Source organism: Papio anubis, chromosome 5, assembly GCF_008728515.1.
Source record: "Papio anubis isolate 15944 chromosome 5, Panubis1.0, whole genome shotgun sequence".
Lineage (NCBI taxonomy): Eukaryota > Metazoa > Chordata > Mammalia > Primates > Cercopithecidae > Papio > Papio anubis.
The window spans coordinates 76184390-76203539 of NC_044980.1; the positions used below are offsets into that span (position 1 = coordinate 76184390).

At 33.5% G+C, this 19150-nt stretch overlaps 1 protein-coding gene and 1 pseudogene across 1 annotated transcript in view; one reads left to right on the forward strand and one right to left on the reverse strand.

The window, feature by feature from the left end:
• Positions 1–19150, forward strand: part of XRCC4 (X-ray repair cross complementing 4) — a 287640-nt gene that overhangs the window by 206186 nt on the left and 62304 nt on the right. The gene's annotated exons all lie outside the window — the stretch shown is intronic.
• On the reverse strand, positions 2275–3048 carry LOC108586192 (annotated as a pseudogene).

The window sequence follows — 19150 nt, forward strand, 5'->3', positions numbered from 1 at the left end:
TTTCTGTCTGTACCAGTATGATTGTCTAGTACAGAAACTTTAGGATAGCTATACATTTTTTGATGTTTTTGCAAAAATAATTTAATATCTTGTTTAAGAAAAATACAGCATTTTCATTTAATATCATGTTTAATAAAGAAAACAATATCTTGTTTAATAAAGCATTTAATATTTTGTTTAATAAAGAAAAATACATCATTTTCAAGCAGGTAGTAGGAGTAGATTTTATTATTTACAGAGCTGTTCAACAAATGCTCTTTTACAAGCTCATCAATTTACCAAACAAATGGAGTCAAGCTCCCATCCAGAGGTTAAGAGAGAAAACACTCAGAGGTTTCACATCACTTCACCCCACCTAATGACTTCACTTTCCATTTGACTTGTTGTCTGGCTCAGTTAATTATTGAACTAAAAAAATGTATTAACCAAATTGAAGCAGTAGTCTTCACTCCCACTAAATATGCAGAGATTAACCACATTGCAGATGATCTGGAAACATAAATTAATTTTAGTCATAGAATATTTGAGGTAGGAATATAGTAAGAAAGACTTTTCTTTATTAAATATATCAATATTTATGAAAAGTGATATATCTTTTATTTTGATATTAGATATCTCAAAATTGATATATCTAAATATATCAATATATCAAAAAGTGATAAAATAAGACAGATATCATTAAATAGTGATATCTGTCTTAGTCCATTTTTACTGCAATAATAAAACACCATAGTCTGGGTCATTTATAGATAAATAGAAATTTACTTCTCATAGTTCTGAAGGCTGAAAAGTCTAAGACCAAGGTTCTGGCATTGTGTCTCATGAGGGCTTTCTTGCTGCATCCTCACAAAATTAAAAAGGACAAATGCTATGTCTTCCCATGATGGAAGGCAGCAGCACAAAAAAAGGGCCTAAACTAATTTTCTCCAACCCCTTTTTTAACTGTACAAAAAATAAATAAGTTAACATTATTAAGTTACTACTTAAGTCCTTGTGTTGTTTTTTAAAAACAATCAGTTTGAGGCCAGGTGTGGTGGCTCATGCCTGTAATCCTAGCACTTCAGGAGGCTGAGGCAGGTGGATTACCTGAGCTCAGGAGTTTGAGACCAGCCTGGGCAACATGGTGAAACCCTGTCTCTACTAAAATACAAAAGAAATCAGCTGGGCATGGTGGCATGTGCCTGTAATCCCAGCTACTTGGGAGGCTGAGGCAGGAGAATTGCTTGAACCGGGGAGGCAGAGGTTGCAGTGAGCCAAGATCACGCCACTCTACTCTGCCTAGGCAGCCGAGCAAAATTCCGTCTCTTAAAAAAAAAAAAAAGATATATGTGTATTATATATAATATATATTTTATATATTATATATTTTATATTTATATATATTATATATAGTATATATTTTATATATGCTATATATTATATAGTATATATGTTTTATATATTATATATAGTACATATATTTTATATGTATATCAGTTTGAAACTCATTATTGAAAGTGAATACACACAGTAAATTGAAAAATAGGGATGCGTAGTGCTGGATACATACCAATTAACTTATCTTCATCTGTTGCCTGCTGTTGTAGACAAAATTTGACACACAATTAGCATATTGACAGAGCAGCCAGAATACGTAGGAGAAAGTGGCAAACTACTAGAAATGTAGCTTAAAGCTCTGGATCAATCACCAGAAATACTAAAAATAAAACTTAAAAAAAATGCACTGTTTATCTAGGGGCTAACCACACTGTGGCACTGAATTATCTACTACTCACAAAACAATTTTTAAAATATCAAAAGTGCCAGAGAACCTTCATTAACATTGTTTTTAAGTCAAAGTTTTTACTTTAAATATATGATGATTACTCAAATACCCTAAGCCATATGGCAGGCCCTATCACAATAAGTTACAAATAGTCTGAATTTAATAACTTAAGTGTGATATGGTTGCTTTAATACATACTGTGTGAATATCTTAATTAACCTCTTTCAGGTAAGGTGATAATTAAAAGATTTAAATTTACAGTTTCAATTTCTGCTCAGAAGAATGATGTCAGTATTCTAGCAATAGTGATGGCATCCCATTATTGTAAATGCAGAACATGATAATGTCTGCATAAGTGAATCTATATTCTATGTGCAAGTTTTCAGTGGTGCAAGTTTATAACCAAAGCTGGGTTTAACAAATGCTTTCTGACTTCTGAAAACATAAAAATGCTTGCTAAAATGAACAAACTAAAGTTAAAAGTCAGTGACACCAGTTGTTTTTTCCCTTTATGCATGATGAACTTCATGAAGCATTAACTCCTGAGGTATATTTGTTTCTGATCATACAGCTTACATGCTCTTCTTTCAAAGGCAGCTACCATCTGCTTTACAACTTCATCGAAAAGCAATGTGGCAAACTGAGAGCGTAGAAGAGATTGAAATTCAAAAGAAATTGAAAAATTAGAGGTACACATTTTTTAGTAGCCCAGAAGATCTGGGCTAAAACACCAGTCTCCAAATGATTGGGAAGTTTCCCATCAGTACAGGATGCCTTTCCGAAATGAGGTTTCACCAAGGTTACTACTGATGTGTATTGCCCCAACACACGTGGAAACCCAATTTCTAATTGTGTTTTGCAATATGCAGATCTCTGGTACTACATCTGATATTTTACACCAAGGAATGAAATGCTTGTAATCCTCTATTCCTGATACTACATCATGCACTCCCTGCATGTTTCCTGAATGTCTTATAATTGTTCTCTCTGAATATTCTTTCCTTTTGTTTATTAATGGTGCCGCGATTTTGAAGAAAGTTCTTGCACATGTCTCCTTAGGCAAAACTGAGGTATGCAGTAGAAGAGTTCTGCTCATCAGTATACCACAGGCCCCTGCACTGGAGCCCACACTCTGACCACTGTAGCCGACTTCAGATGGCATCCCAAGGCCACCCTTCTCAAGGCTGTCTGACCAGTCCAAGCTGCCATGATAGACTCCTCTCCAGCCCTTGTATAAGACACGAATCCATTCATAAGGGCAGAGCCCTCATGACTTAATTACTTCTCCCAAAAGGCCCCACTTCTTAATATCGCCTCATTGGGGATTAAGCTTCAACATGAATTTTAGAGGGTCACCATCATTCAAACCATATCAATCTGCTTATCTGTTGTTTAGTTGCAAACTGGCATAGAAAGCCAAATGAAGTATGAGGGACTTTATTCATGGTCAATGTATATGCCCACTGTGTATCTCATCAGGATTTCTCTATATATCCTCTTTCCTGGAGTTTCTTTTAGTGCAAGGTTTACCTACACTACATGATAGCTATAGGAAAAAATCCTGGTATTTCAAGCTAATGTTTGTGAAGAACATCCCCTGTATCTTATGACTTGCAAAATAAATAGCATTACACTCAAAAGACATCTTGCAATATTAGTATAGTTAGTTATAAGAATATCAAGCAATATAAGGTAGGAGACCTGGGTTCAGGTTTCAACTGTGTAATTTAGTAAACCATATGACTTTTTAACCTCTTTCAACTCTGTCTCCTTCTTTCCATGCCTCCTTCACTGCTTTGATTTAAGCCCTTCTTACATAGCTCCCTTTCAGACTTGACTCCAATACAGCTGCCAAAGTGATCCTTCTAAGATGTTAATCAGTGTCAAGTCTTTTTAATGAGTCCCTACAGTTCTCAAGATAAAGTTCAAACCCCTGAGTTTAGTATACACAGGCTTTCATGAGCTGCACTTTCCCTAACTCCCTAGTCCTAAGATTGTAAAGTGAGACAGGCTGTTAGCAAAATGCAGCTCACATATGTGTTTGGTCGAGTTTGCACTGGTGGTTGTTTTTGTTTTTGTTTTTTTAATTTTGTACCATCATTAATTTAAAAATTGAAACCTTTCATGGCTTTGGAAACTAGAAGATATTCCCTCACATGGTGGCAATTGGCTATACTGACTGTTCTCTTTAGAATGGACATTCACTCTTACATTTACTACAGTTTCCACCCACAAAGTTTTACCCCCTTATGTAACTTGTGGGCAATTTGCATTTGCCTCTGGCCCCATCTCTAACCACTTTTTTATGTTCATCATTTATATCACTGAACTGTGCCAAGTTCCTCCAATGTTGTCTGATTACCCTTGCCTGGAATTCTCTTCTGCCCTTTTCATTTCTGTCTCACTAAAAGTTTCAAGTAACAAAGGTATTCCCCACAAAGGGCACTATCTGCTTTTGATTAGCCACCTTCTTATAGAAGCTGACTGCTTGACAGATCATTGTCCAAGGACAACAAAAGGCTCATCCAGTAGGCACCCAATGGCATTTAATAGGAAGGAAGTATTGGTGCTTCAAGGAGGACATTTATTTAGCCTTAATACTAACCTATTTGGCATCATAAGTAAGAAAAAGAAAAGATGAAGAAATATGTCAGAAATAGATTCTGATTCGAATGCTACAATTGGGGTTAGTTACCATTAAATAACAGAATAGAAAATGGATGACTCCTGTGGCAAATGGTTTGGGGAGAGACAATGTCAAAGTTGCTTGGCATGACAATGAGTGCCTTAAAACCATTTGGCCTAGAAGTTTCACCTGCAAGAATTGGTCCAAGGAAAATAACCATGAATGTACACAAAGAACTGAATGATATTTATAATAGCAAAAAAGAAGAAGCAATTTAAATGTCCAGCATTAGAAAATAGGTTAAGTCATTAGTTTTAAGACAGTACTTCTTAAAGTATAGGATTCCATAGGTGTGTGTTGACAACCATGTAAGAAAAGCCCCAGGCTCTTCATCACTACTTCAATCAGAGTAGTTTCAGTTTTATGTGTTTATACATTAAGGTTCCATGTGAGACTTTGTTTAGAAAAAAAAATCTGATCATAAAAATACAAATTTGAAAACCCTTGGACTCTATAAATTCTAGTAACTTATACAACAATATATATTTGGAAACATGTATGTTAGCAGCTCAGGTAATCTTTGGGTAGTGACTTTTTGTTTTTTTTTGTTGTTGTTGTTTTTGCTTGGATTTGCCTGTGTTTTCCATATTGTCTACAGCGAACATGGTACTTCTATAACCAGACCAAAAAAAGAAAAAAAAAAAAAGATGTTGCAAAAAAAAAAAAGGAATTGACAACAAATAGGCCACAAGCCACTGAAAATTTTCCAGCTTACCATTTTTGGCACTCAAATAATAGGTTTGTAAAGCTGCTGTAGTTATGAAATTTTCCCCCTAAGTATCATAGGTTATAAAGAATGTTGGAGATACAGTTCAACACCCTCATTTTGCATTTGAAGAAACTATGTCCAAAATGTTTCACTTTGTTGAAGCTAGAGCTTGGACCTTGTGGTCTTCTGATTCCATTGCTTTTTCTGCTATCCACCTAATTTATAAAATGGATATTCATAATTCTCATTTCTTCCATTTATATCTACCTACCTAGTTGGAGCATTAACATTGTGTTACTACTTTTTCCTATGAGTGAAAATCAGTATTTTTGAGGTGCCAGTGATCCAAATTTCTCTGTTTAAAAAAATTTGTCACAAACTAGAACATTAAAACAGGTCCAAAAGCTGTCATATAACTAATTGTTCTGATTTACACAATCGGAGTTTTATAATTGACTTTATTTCACTAATTCATTAAATGTGTATGTTCAGTCAAATTTATAATTTGAAATTGAACTAAACTGACTCCAAATATTCTTACTGTTTTCATTCTCTCTTGGCATCTACAAGGAAGACATTAAGTACATGTTCCATGTGCCCCACCTTCCTTCTCAGACATGAATGTACTTGTGAAGCACTCTGTCTTGTATTTCAGGGTCTTAACTCATCTCCGAGTTATCTTACTATGATCACATTGATCTAACCCCCAAAGTAATGGCTTTGTGTAATATTTTCTACGTATGTATGTATGTCAGGACTTTCCCATGGTTCCTTCTCATTTTAATGTTGAGAAGTGAAAACTGGGTATCCAGTCAAGCTTGGAGAGTCTGAAGAAATAGTATGAGGTAATGTGTTTCAAATAAAGGAAATTGAGAAGATTCATAAACATAAGTCACTTCCCAAAAGCCTTCTACCAACCCAGAGCAAAAAAAAAAAGTGAATAATTCATGATGAAAGGTAATCAAATACATAAAATACATAGAGATTTTTAAGGTGAAGTTGATATAGTTTGTTATTGATGATCCTATTCATGAAAAAACTTAGAAAAGAGGGACTTTGTAGAGCACTCTTTTCATTTGACATTTAATTATTCTGGTAAAAAGTGAAATCAATATGCCCAATAACATATCAGATCTATAACCAACCACACAATATTGTGCCTTAACTCAGTGACTAAGAATTTTTTTAACCATTTCTCTAAGAATTCTAATGTTTTAATTTACTTAAAATGTAAATCAGATGTGTATCTCATAGAAAACATTTTTCTTAAAAGAATTGTAATTAAAACTGAAATCATTCATAAAGTTATTTTTACAAAAATAATTCTTTTGAACATCACATGTAAGAGATTTGGGGTGAATTTTTAAATATTTTTAAATGTCATAGTTTTATAACCTCTTCTGATTTAGTCATTCTCATTGTTTTCATGCACTTGGGCTGTGGTTCATTTACTCTAGGATTGAGCATAGAAGCTCACGGATGTAAAAATGGAATTTGATTTGTAAACAATCAATTTAATAACTTGAATTTGCATGTAAATATATTTTCTCATGATTAATCCTTTGTTGACATAATATGTCAATGTTTCCAAGGAAGCATTCACATTTAGGGATAACTATGCTATTAGCTAAAACTTTCAATATAGAAATATTATTGTGACACCTCTTAGTTAAAGTTTTAAGTTAAATACTTATAGTATATGCTATTAGAATAGCACTACCTGATTATTTTCTAGATAATATTTAAGAATAATATTTTATGTATATATTAAACAGTACAGCTTTCAAAGCACACACGGAGATTACTTCATTTAGTTTTCACATATACCCTGTGAAAGACAGAAATGAGGAAGATTATTTAAAAATTAGGATAGTGAGATTAGTGACAGAGTCAAAACTTCATGGCTGTTATTTGATAGGGCAGGCCTAGAACCTGACGCTTGCACAGGATTATTTCTGCTAATCTTTTAACCTCTATAAATGAAGGTGTGTATGCTAGAATTGTTTATAGCTTAATAAAAAGCAAGTTGCAGAATTGTACATATGTTATAAAGCAAATAATATAAACAAAAAATACCAAATATTTTCCATTGTTACCTAAATAAATTTGTAGAAAGGTTACATATAAACCATAAAGATTGGTTATCTCTGGGGTATGTGGGGCTGGAATTGACACTGAGGGGTGTTTCAAAGGGGATTCTAGCCTTATCTGAAATACAATCTAAATATATTTCTGTATGGCTTGTGAAGTTAAAAATTTTTCATTTAACTTTAAGGAATGTACAGGTAAACTGTGAGAGTTACTGAACTATACCAGGAAGGAGTGGGAATGGGCAGAGAGGTAAATGGAAGAGTTGCTGCTGTTTCATGAATAAAAACAGGTCATTACACTGTCTTTGGAATCCCTATGTAATTTTTTTGTCTTGTTTTAACCTACTGGTTGGCAGAAATAAAGGAATCAAAAGATCATCTTTTCACAATCATTCTAATATGTTCATAGTTTTGGGAAATATTCAGCAAAGATTAACTGGCCATGGTGGCATATTGTGCAACAAATTAATATCAGTCAGGGGGGTTGTTTGTTTCATTGACAATAGCACTGGTAAATTAAAAGTAATAAATTCAGTTGAAAACCACGTGTAATTCTGAGTCGTGTATGTTCTGATCCCATTGGTAACTCCTTTGGGCTTTGTTCAGTGGGGTGGAGGCATGGTTCATGATTCCCTCCACTGTCACTTCACCCTCCTGGAATGTAGTAACTGATTTTCAAAAGCTGAAACCATGACTTTTCACAGGAGCTTGTTATTCCTTTTTTCAAAGTTCGTTTGAATCAGAAGTGGGATTAGTCTAAGATATCCCCTGTGCTTGGCATGTGTTTCTTTAGAGAAGCTAGCTGATCCAGCCCTTAATTCCTGGTTAGTAAGATAATAGACATAGCTGGGTGAGGTTCTGAAGATGGAATAATTTGGCACAACACATCTCTGACTGAAATCTAAATGTGTCTCTTGAGACCAATGGACTGAATTGGTCTGTCTGCGTAAATTTTACTTTCCTTTCTCAATTAATCAACTTCATGTCTGAAGTGTCTAAAAGAAGCTCTTCTCTGACTTTTCTGGCTCACGCATTCACTTTTCTGTCTGACAGCTTGTCACCTTTATTCTAGGCCCAAAGCATCCAACAAGTAGTTTTTGCCCTTGGCTCTCTGATATGATTTTCCAAAATGTACACTTTATAATCCAGGAAATCCTCTGCATTCATGATAGCCATAACAGTGATGGCAGTAATAAGAGCAGCTAACATTTATTTAGCCCCATCTGATTATGGGGACTGGCAAGTCTGAAATATGTATTGCAAGCAGGCTGGCTGGAAAGTCAAATAGGAGTTAATGCTGCAGTCTTGAAGCAGAATTTCTTCTCTTGGAAACCTCAGTTTTTGCCCTTAAGGCCTTTCAACTGATTGGATGAAGCCCACCGTATTTTTTAGGGTAATATCCCTTACTGAAAGTCAACTGATTGAATATATTAACTACATCAGCACAATAGTTCATAGGAACACCTAGAATAATGTTTTAGTGAATAACTAGGTACTCTTACCTAGCCAGTTGACACATAAAACTAACTATCACAAGCTAGGAACACAGAGTACATGAGAAGATTGAGAAGGAATGTTGAGAGAGGTGGACAGTGGAGGGTTATTGCAATAATGCGGATAACTGACGATGTGCACCTAGACTAAAGTTGTTGAAGACTAGATGAAAATTATGGGACAAATCTAAACAATGTGAAAGAGGTAGAGTTGACAGTATCTGATGACCATTTGGACAAATAATGTAATCAGTAGTAGGAGACTGCCACCAATAATAAATTCATTGACCGTCAGTTTTCTAGTCTGGCCTGTGAAGCATTAAGATTTGTGTATGTTGCGTATCTAGGATTTGTTAGGCATACTGCCTCGGTGTAAGGACACAGAGTTTTTGAATGACTCTTCTCCAGCCCATTCTCCTGCCCTCTTACCCTGCCTTTTCACATCATCAACATATTCTTAGATAGGAAATTGAAAAAGAAGGGCATAAATTTTGAAAAGATCCATTAGTAGGCTTGGCATTCTGCCCATTCATAACGTTTCAGGGACAATATGAGAAAAGAAAAGAAACATCTTTTGTACAAAACCATTGGCTGCAGCTTAGCCATCTTGGCTTACAAACAGTCTAAAACCCAATATCCTAGTGTAACAGAGAGAATAGCACAGCTTTCTGTGCCTTATTTCACACGTGTTAATGTGAAGGAAAAAAATAAAGCAAGTTAATTTTATTAATGTTGATATTTGACTATGCCAACCAGAAAACTTACCATTTTATAATTTACAATAGTTTTATATTTACATTATAAAGGATTCAGAATGGAGATGGAGAGAGGTATATAGAAATCTAATCATAAACTCCTCATGATACATTTCCATTCATATAATATTCAAAAGACTGGAATTGCTTTCAATGTTTTGACCATCTGTATAGTGTTAAGTTCCTCCCTAAAATGTGTAATTTTCTTATTTGAACATGTTTTAAATGAATGAATAAATGCATGTCATATATTCATCTTTTTTCAAAAAAACAAGTTTTTTGGTTTGTTGATTTTCTCAATTGTTTTCGATTTTATTGATTTCTGCCCTAATATTTATTATTTCTTTTCTTCTGCTTGCTGCAGGCTTAAACTGCTCTTCTTTCGCTAGTTTACTAAGATGAAAGTGTAGGTTATTGTAGACCTTAGACCTTCTTTTCAAATGTATGCATTTAAGGCTATAAATTTCCTCTCTAAGCACTGCTTTTGTGGCATCTCACACAGTTTGCTTACTTGCATTTTAATTTTCATTTACTTCAAAATATTCTTAAATTTTTCTTGTCTTCTTGAGCCATATGTTCAGAAGTATATTAATCTCCCAATATTTTGGGATTTTTCTGCTATCTTTCTATTATTGATTTCTAGTTTCATTTTCATTGTGGTTTAAGAACATACTTTTTATGATTTCTATTCTTCTTAATGTGCTAAAGTGTTTTTTATGGCACAGAATGTGGTCTGTCTCTGAATGTTCTATGTGAACTTGAGAAGAATATATATCATGCAGGTGTTGGATGGAAGATTCTATAAATGCCAATTAATCAAGTTTATTGATAATGCTATTCAGGACAACTATATCCTTTCTGATTTTCTGCCTACTTGATCTATCAGTTACAGAAAGCAGGATGTTGAAGCCTCCAACTCTAATAATGCATTTGTCTTATTCACCTTTCAGTTCTGTCAGTTTTGCCTCGTGTATTTTGACATGCTTGTTAGTTGCATACAGGCGTAGGATTATTATGTCTTCTTGTCTATTATGTCTTTTTTGCCTGAAACAGTCTTTATTTCTCCTTCACTATTGAAAGATAATTTCATTGAATATAGAATTCTAGACTGGTAGCTTTCTTTCTTTCAACACTTTAAATATTTCCCTCCACTCTCTTTTTGTTTACAGGCTTCTGATGACCACTGTAAATCATACCTTGTATCTGGGTATGTGAGATATTTTTTTACCCTCTGGCTTCTTTCAGCATTTTCTATTTGACTTGGGTTTTCTGTAGTTTTTAATATGCTATGCCTAGGGATATGTTGGTTGGGCTTCAGGTATGGTGTTCTCGAGGCTTCCTGAATATCTGAATTATGTGACTGGCATTATTTTTAGGAAATTCTTGATAATTATTACTTCAAATATTTTTTCTACTCTGTTTTCTTTTTCTTCTGGTATTCTAATTATATATATAATTATATATTTATATTATATATAATTATATATACTTTTTATAATTATATATAAAATATATATATTATATATATAATTATATATACTTTTTGAAATTGTCTCACAGTTCCTGGATATTCTGTTCTATTTTTTCATTCTTTTATCTCTGTTTCAGTTTATATCATTTTTTCGTTGACCTGTTTTTAAGCTTACTGATTATTTCATTGACTGTATTTAGTCTACTGATGAGCCCATAAAAGGTATTCTACATTTCTGCTACAGTGCTTTTGATTTCTAGCATTTCATTTTGATTCTTTCCTGGAGTTTCCCTGTCTCTACTTACATTACCCATCTGTTCTTGCATATAATCTACTTTTTCCATTAGCATCCTTAATATATTAATCATAATTACTTAACCCTGTCTGATGATTTGAACATCTGTGTCATATTTGAGTATGGTTTTGATGCTTGCTTCTACTCTTAAAACTACATTTTACTCCTTGCTTTCTGAAATGCCTTGTAATTTTCTGTTGAAAGCCGGACATGTATCAGGTGATAGGAACTGAAGAGAATAGACTTTTAGTGTGAAGACGTGCATTTAGGTAAGAATTGTGCTATATTTAATGTTTGTTGTAGCTGTAGGTGTCAGAGGCTTCAGATTCCCTCCTGCTGTCCTTGCCTTTGTCTCCACTGTTAACTTTTGGCTTTCCTAAATTATCCTCAGAGACAGTCTGCATCATTCAGCTCTTTCAACTGCAATCCACTGTTATAATACTGGAGTCCTGTTGGTGTGGTGGTATGATGTGGGAGAAAAGCATTCTCGATTTTTATGATTAAATCTTAGTCTTTTAGCTGACCTGTACCTTGGGGACTGTGACTTCTACAAGTATTTCTCTGGTAGTGTACCTTTTTTTTTCCCCTCTTAGGTGAAACAAGAATAGTAGAGGAGGTTGAAACATGAGCAATATCCATAACCCACGTGGTATAGGGTTAACTTCTTTCCTAGAGAGTAGGCCTTTGTTATGGAGAAGGACGAGGGCATATTTCACAATGATGACTCTCCCCCTGCCAGAATCAGGAGAAGCTCTTTCTTGGATCTTTACCATGAAAATCTGGTGTGGTTCCTGGACATAAACTGTAGGAAACAATGGAGACTCCCTGAGACTGTGGCCTCCAGGAGATTCTCACTCTCATGCTAGTCTACTACATTAAGTCTCCAGCAGTTCATTAAAATTCCCATTTGAGTGTTCTTGTCAGTTTTTGGCTGTAGTAGCCTCTACCCCAGGTAACCACATCTCACTTGTGACTCTCTGGGTTTGTCTTTCTCCAGATTTTTGGATGGTGGTTTGCCCTGCAACCTCAGTTGTCTAATTCGTATAAAAAAAGTAATTGATTTTCAGTTTGTTCAACTTTTTCTTGTTAGGGTAGAAGTAAAGATTATCTTTACGTATTGGATATCTCCTTCATGTAATGAATTTATTTAATCCATAAATGGAAAGCCACAATATTCTTATTTTGACTTATATATATTGTATAGATTTATATATAAAGTGGATACGCTTTTATTAATTCTGTTTAAGAAAATAGAAACTTAAATATCTATATTTTATTCATTTTATAAATAGAACATTATTACTATTATATATCTTAAGTATTCTGATCATATTCTGCACTATGTGCTTTGTAAAGATTATCTGCTAAAAATCAATCTTTAGTAGTTGGCGCTTTGTAAAACATATTATTAAGACCCAACCTGGCGTTGCTTGTCTGAAAAATAATTTAAAAGAATCTGTTTCACTTTATCTGTTACTCACTTAAAGGGAAAATTTTCATTCTGACTTCTTGTTTAAGAGTTCATGTAGCAATTTCGAGAGTTTAGGGATTTTCTAAATTAGTACAAAGAAGTTCAAGTTCTCCACAAGTTTTTCCCCAATTAAATAAATTGAATTTTTATCCTTTTGTCAGTGCCCACTATTCAGAGTTCTGCAAAGTGCTGTGCTACAAAATTACCACCCCTTATGAATATTGGCATGTAAAGACTTACTCTTCCTTAGGCACTAGAATGTGCCTTTATTGAAGGGGAAATGTAGTATACCCACAAAAATCATTACTTTGTTGTTTTGTTGGGTTTTGTATTTTTATTCAGCTTACATAGATTATTCATGTATTTTCAAAACTTTAAAATCAACAGATGAATGTGAATACATTCTGGTAGAAAATAAAGTGAATGTTACTGGTATCTTGTAATCTCTCTAAACATCTATGTATGTAAATATTTGTGTATCTTTTTTTTTCTGAAATGTATGACAGTTCTCAAAAGCAAGACAAAAGAAACAAACAAAAATCACGGGAGGCACCCCAGTGAACTGGAACACTTAAAGGACAAAAGTTTAAAGACAGATTCTAAGCCTTGATTTGCCACCAGTTTGTGTGACTTTGAGCTCCTTTACCACCCCATCCCCCCTTTTAAAATTTCAACCGTAAATGGGAATACTGCACTAGGTAATTAGTAAGAGCACTTTCAGCTCATAAATTGTATAATTCTATGTCACAGTCCCCACTGAGATTATTATCTTTAAAAAACTGGTCATTTTTCCGTAAAATTTGCCCATTTCCTTTGTATATTTTTCTTTATTTTGAGTTGGAAAGGAAAAGAAAGAACAGTGAAAATAAAATAATACCTTAAGTATAATAGCAATGCTTTTCTTAGATCAAAATCTATTACTGGACTTACATGTAAACCAGGTAAATAGATGCTTACATAGAATGGCTATCGGGGCAGCAGAATAGAATATATTCCCTCACACTTCATCTGCCTTTGTGCCGCAATGCTATGTGTGCTCTAATTCTTTAGATTAAGACAGCTGGGCCTGTTTTTTTCAAATTCATATGTACCTGACTACTTACCGATTTTATCAACCAAGTCATCTTAATTTATTAGGTGTTTCCTCTGTAACAGCTCATTTGGAGCCACTATATGTTACAACTTTTGATTTGGACGTGATGGTAAGAGAAGACAACTGGATTCTGAGGCACTGCTCAGTCAGGGTAAATGTTGACTTCAGATATAGTTCAGAAGGATGGATGGATGGACGGAGAGACAGACAGATGGACGGATGGACGGACGGATGGATAGACAGACAGACAGACAGACAGACAGACAGACAGATAGATAGATGAGTTATATATATGTTTATGTTTATGTAAATACTATATATATTGTATGTGTATTTGTGGGTGGGGGTGTGTGTGTATTTTATGGTGCAGTAGAAAGTGTAGGACTTGAGGACATCCTGTAAGTGAGATATCAAGAAAGGTGAAGCAAAACCAGCAAACTTTGTAGAGAAAAAAAAATGTAAACTTTATTATTTCTTACAGAGCAGCATCTCATAGAGTTTGTTCCTTGATATGGTGAAAATTGCTTGGCAAATAACAGGTTTCCTAGTCATATGCTTTTGGGAAACTTTGCAGGCTATAGCCCTTGCCTAAGATTCCCGGTGCACATTGTCATGTTGGCATTATTGAACCAGTATTTTCCAAATGTGTTTGAATGGAGAACCCCTTTTACTGGAGTGTCTCATGGAATTTTGGAAAACACTGGCCCAGAGCAGTTTCTGATTATAATTATTATAGCTTCCACTAAGTATCCGTCAGTATAATTGGGATTGACTAAATATTTTTCTGCTGAAGAATTCAGAGTGTTTCATGTTATTCCTTACCCACAAACTTAAGCTCAAAATCTAATTTAAAACAAATCTTTAAATATACATTTGACTTACCCATTGTTTGTTTTATGATAATTAAATAGCAATATTCTATTTTGTAAATAAAACATTTTGTGTAGTACTATATTCGCCAAATTAATGAAATTATTTAACTTTTGTAAATAAAATTAATGAATAGTTCTGCAAGTTAAAGCAGTAATCTTGCCTTATTCTCACTGTTACGGGCTAGTTAATATCCCAGTAGACTGAATACACAAGAAACCCTTTTTCTTTTTCTTTTTTAGCTAGTTGTTTGAGCAATAGCATATTAACTATATGATTTTTTAATAAATTCATAATTTAATCAAATGTATGTTTTTGTTTATTTTCTAAATTAGATGACAAAACTGTATTTTGGATTTCTCTTAGTTTATATGAAAAGAAGAAATTAAGTCTTAATCTTATTGTAGATGTGATGAGAGGATAAAATGCTCTTTTAAATCTGTACATATGGTAATCTAGGTATAATTAGTCACAGTTGTCATAAACAATAGAAATAACAATGAGATTTATTATAGGCCTTTTATCTACTCAGTGTAAATTTATTTAACAATTATAATTTTACATGTAAATAAGGATGTGGAACTCAGGATTTGTCAGCTGACTAAGCCTGCCTTCCCAAGGTTTTATTCCCAGGCCACCACACCAGAGACTGTGTCCCTAGCTGTGAACCCTATAGTAGACATTCTTTACTCTTTCTTATTTACTGCCAGTCATATTTCTCTTATGTATCACCATATGTCTTTCTTCCCTTCCAAAGGAAATGATATTCTAACTCCTAGTATAATACTACACTATGCTTAACTTATCAGTGCTTTTCTCAAATTGGACTTACAGAAATTACTCACATATATCTCTCATCTCATCCATTCATCCCTTCACATTTCTTCACATTTCTTTTTTCTCTTTTCTTTTTCTTTTTCTTTTTTTTTGTTTAAATTGCTCTCTGTTTGAAAATTATTATTCCTTCACATCTTTTATAATTTAACCCATCAAAAGTTACCTCTTCTAATCAGACTTTCTTGGAAATCATGAGAACAATCTCTCTTTCCTCTTTAAACTTGTAGGCTGCTAAGTACATCCTCTTATATCGAACCCATTTTGCCCTGTATTTATGTATGTGTCTTCCCTTCATTATCAGTTTGTAAATTTCAGACAGATGTAGCACCCCTGCATTTTCTGTATTTCATGGCACTTAGCATACTTGTACATTGAGTGATAGGTATGCAAGAGATATTTTTTGAATTGATAAAAGAGTGAATGAATGTGTTTTTACATCAGATCCTCTAAGAAAAAGAATATACAAGTACAGAAGAAATTCTGGTTTTGAACAGAGTAGATTACAAAAGATACTTTTAAATTAAAACTATAAAAATTAATGATACATCAGTATTCTTTTAAAAGTTGGTTTTATTTTAAAAATTGTAGATACCAGTGATATTGATAGCTAACTAATTCTTCTGGTTTCTTTTGAAATCTCTTTCCCAAAGTGTTCAGGGATGTCTGACTTTTGGTGTTTTATTTTTTCTCTCTTTTAATCATAAATAGATACAAACAGTGCTTTAAATACTCTGAGTACTAAAGAATAAAATTATGACAAAAAGAAAATGACCATGACTAATTTTTAATACTGCCTGTTGGTAGCAACCAGATACACTTGCATTCTAACCAGTGGCATGTATTTGTACAAAAGTTTCCAAGTACACAAGAGGAACTTGCAGGTCATTTTTTGCCAAATAGTATTTTGTGCCAAAGAAATATAATTAAAAGATGATAAGGATAATAGATTCAGTTGTTGGATTTCTACAAATTTAAAATGTTGGTATTTTGAACAAAAAATGTAAAGTTACGAAATATTTCAAAGATGGAATAATAAAAATAGCTTTACTGATTACTTTAGCTGTATTGTGCTCTAAAAAGTCATGTACTCCAATTACTCATGACTATCAGTTAAACTTCTGGTGAACTGGCTAAACAAAAATGTTTTAGGAGCAGTGGATAACTATGTAATATTTTACTAAAAAGAATTAGTGTGTCTTATGAGAATTATGGGTGCAGATTGCCATTAGCAGCAAATTTTATCTCAATAGCTTTTTATGAATTAATTGAGAAGACTTCTGGTTGCCTTATTAGTTCATAGGCAAATAATAATGAAACTAACATAGTTATGGTTAAAAGATCATGTATCAAAAATGAAACATATAAAATACAATATCAAGGATAAGGTCTGAATTTTAGGTATTCATAATTTACTGGTGATGTATTACTAGTTTATGTAAATTTAGTTAGCTTTTCTGATAATGCTTTTTTCCTAGCACTCACTTTTTATAGTGTGATTTTATGGAACAAGAGATTTCTTGGAAGCACTCTATGGTGATATGATAAAAATCCTTGAATCCATTTAAATAGGTTAATAGCGAACTTAGTAGACAAATAGTGCTTCCCTGGGGTTCTGAGCATCATTTCTCAAAGTTTTTTATGTTAAGCTTTATACCTTAGAAGGTTAGTAAATGCTAAATAAGGAAAAGAGTGAGGAGTTTGCAGACTCTTCAAATATAGGAATCAATGGACTGAGTAAAAGTAAGAGGATTTCTTCTGAAATCTTTTCATATACTAATGTGCATCGTGAACTCTCAGGAGGGACATACAGTGAGTAGCACTTGCAAGAATTATTTGACCACAGAACCACTTTTTAATTGAACATCACTTACCAGTATGGAACATGTTTTCTGAAACACTGTCCTCCTAAGTGTTTCTAAGTGGAGAAAAAATAAAAATGATGTGCATATAGAATAATCTACCTTACATATCTGTCATAAAATGTTGTATATAATAAGATGCCATGAGAAAAGGCACCCACTTTGTCATCATAGAGCTCTCATGTTAGGAGAGAAACTTTATAAATAAGCCGACAGATACAATAAATAATTGTATTCCATGATATATGCTTTGAGGGAAACAAACAGGGAGTTGAGATAGAGAATCACAGAATGAATCTGCCCTAGGTAAGATGGTCAGGAAGGACTCCAGGCAAATAATATTTAAGCTTAATGTAAACAGAAAGTACTTATCTTTTTAGAGGTGAAGTATTCCATGAAGAAAGAAGGACATGCAGAGGCTCCAAGATTGGAAGAAACTGGCCATGTTTAGATAGAAGTATACACAGGAAGTCACACACACACGCACGCACACACACATGCACAAACATGCACATGCACAAGCGTATCTAGTGTGAAGAGGTAAGCAGGATCCAGATCATGCAGAGCCTGGATGCCAAAATGAGAGTTTGGAATTTATTCTGTATGCTTTGGGAAGCTTTTGCAGGGTTTCAAAGAGTGAACTGTGTTATTTGATTTACATTGTGAGAAGATCACTTTTTCTACTCTGAGGTAGACTGATTAAAAGTGGCCACGAGTAGAACTTTAGAGGACCAGTTAGGAGGCTGTTGTAATCCAGATGAGAGATGAAAGGGATACTGTGTTATCAGACTGAAGATAGAGTTTGATGCTTTCCAGTGGGAGATAAGAGGGAAGTAGCAAATAAGCATGACCTTGATCTTCTTTTCATCCTCTTCTCTCCTTTCCAAATAGCACAACCAGAGATATTTAGCACCACTGCTTTATGCCAAAGTATAAAGTATGTAAGTGACAAATCTCTCTTGAGTTTGACTTTATTTGATATAATGTTTGGATGACTTCCAAAATGACCAACAGAGACAATGTGTAAAATCTCTTGAAGTCACATTTTCCCTTTGGCCTGTTTTATTCATCTTATTCTGATGTTTTAATTTATTTCAACACACCTTTTCGCTTTGAAGAAACCTCATTTGCTGTCACCTTAATTATGACAGTCTTGCATAGGACATACAAATGAACAATACATTGGTTCTATAAGAAATAAGAATTTCTTTGACAAGGATATGCCACCATGGCATTCTCTGCCATAGCTATTCTTATTAGTATCATTTACACTAACCAGATGTTATTTCCCCTAAATTTAAATCATCCTTAATACCATTTATGGACTTTAAGTCAATGATAAAAATTTTATTTATTTTATTTTTTGTGGTACATAAATTATATTTTATTAGATGGAAGGAGGTTGTAAAAGTAAAAACAAATTAATTAAAGTAAAAAACAAAATTAAAGAAGAGCAATAAATTAAAAACTTAGCCCTCTGGAAAGATTAAAAACATTGTTTTGGTGAGATTTTGAAAGGAAACAAATTTGAAATATGGGAAAAGTAAGTAATACTAGTAAGGAAAAAAGTAACAGAGATTAAAATAATAAATAGAGATTACTATGACCATTATATACCAATATATTTGAGTCTAATCAGAATAGACAAATTACTAGAAAAAAAATAATGTGAAGAAGCAGTTTAAAATATTCCCATTAAATAAAAACAATTCGGTGCAATCTTATAGGCAGTTGCCAACAGACTTGCAAAGAACAG